The sequence below is a fragment of the Frankliniella occidentalis genome, unplaced genomic scaffold (assembly GCF_000697945.3).
Source record: "Frankliniella occidentalis isolate FOCC.00 unplaced genomic scaffold, Focc_3.1 Scaffold71, whole genome shotgun sequence".
Lineage (NCBI taxonomy): Eukaryota > Metazoa > Arthropoda > Insecta > Thysanoptera > Thripidae > Frankliniella > Frankliniella occidentalis.
This window is the reverse complement of record NW_026267201.1, coordinates 727944-729363: the sequence shown is the minus strand read 5'-3', so window position 1 is coordinate 729363 and position 1420 is coordinate 727944. Positions and strand designations below refer to the sequence as shown.

At 46.0% G+C, this 1420-nt stretch overlaps 2 protein-coding genes across 10 annotated transcripts in view; both read right to left on the bottom strand.

Annotated features, from left to right (window-relative positions):
* Nucleotides 1–1420, bottom strand: part of LOC113217441 (polyhomeotic-proximal chromatin protein) — a 19591-nt gene that overhangs the window by 5228 nt on the left and 12943 nt on the right. The gene's annotated exons all lie outside the window — the stretch shown is intronic.
* The window catches only part of LOC113217460 (U-scoloptoxin(05)-Sm1a), a 162212-nt gene that overhangs the window by 153719 nt on the left and 7073 nt on the right, over nt 1–1420 (bottom strand). The gene's annotated exons all lie outside the window — the stretch shown is intronic.

The window sequence follows — 1420 nt, the reverse complement described above, 5'->3', positions numbered from 1 at the left end:
AGGTAGGCCCGGAGCGGCCCAGTGTCCCCACCGTATCTCTCTACACCGTGATCAACAGGTAGCGGCGTAGAGAACGGGGGAGGGGTGAGGTGGCGCGTGAACACGTGGGCTCAGAGGATCGAACTTGGACTTCCCCGTTTCCTCCACGCAAGAGGTCGCAACGGGAAGGGCTGTTGTCCATAGCTAACGAACCATGTCACCCCGCACGGTTCTTGAAGAACAAAAATACCAGGGGGGGGGGGGCAAAAAGTTGGTCTTTTGGACATTTTGGGGTTGCATTTTTTCTAAGGCCTGTAAATCTTTGTTATGTTTGTAAGGTTTTCTATTCGGCGGAGGGGAGGGGGGTAGAAATTTGAATTATTATTGGCGACATATACAAAGGGGGAAGGGAAAAGGGGGTAAGGGACGTTTTGCAAAAGTGATTAGCTACAATTCATATCAAAAATCAAATAATAGGAGAAATATAGATGTACTAGTTAAATTACTTTCGGTATTTGTTGTTTTTCAAGAGCAGCACTGTTATCAGCTTTTGTTCCGTAATGCCCACGCTATAAAACTAGATTGACAAGATCTGCCCAAATGTTGCGGACACTATTTATACATGGAGACTAATTCTCATTTTTAGTAGCCTTCTCGATGGCTTATTAGAAAAAGTCTGAAAGTCACATGAGACACGTCAAGTAAATGGAAGAACCGAGAAAGTCATAGAACAACTTTGTGCCATGCTCAAATCAATGTAAGGTACAGGATCCAGGGCATACTAATAAGAGCTCAACCGAGAGACCGACCGAAATTCATTTACACTTTTACCAATGAATGAAAATGAACGATTTGAATCAAATGAAATGGTGAAATCACAGAACCCTTTTTTCACTGTTCCGAACACAACTGTTGAATGCGACAGTCGCGGTCGATTCTAACCCTACCGCACCGCGCAGCCTGCGTTGCAACAGTCAGCCGACTGCCCTTTCAAGAGCTATCACATAAACGAATTGGTCGCAACTGACACATAATTCTAAAAGAAAACATGTAACAAAAGAAACATTAAACACTTACCGATTTTAAAACTTGTTAAAGTGCCACTACTTTCATTCACCGCGGACCAGGACCGTCAACTGCGTCTCACGTCTCATCAACACAGAAACAAAACAACTCAACAACAGCCTCAGCCGCCCGCTATGGTGGCGCTGCGATCGCTGCACGGCTGCACCCCGCCGCGCGGTTACAAGCTCGCACTGTGGGGAAAATATGTGTACTTACATGATATGTAGTGGCTTATAGCTCTTGTTTCTTTTCCTTTGTTCCAGATTACACCGAACAGCAGGCCTCCGTCGATGGTGAGTGCCAGATCTACCTGTGAATGTAATGTGCCAGGGACAGAAATGTGATTTACGCATGTTCGGTGGGGGGGGGGGGGGGG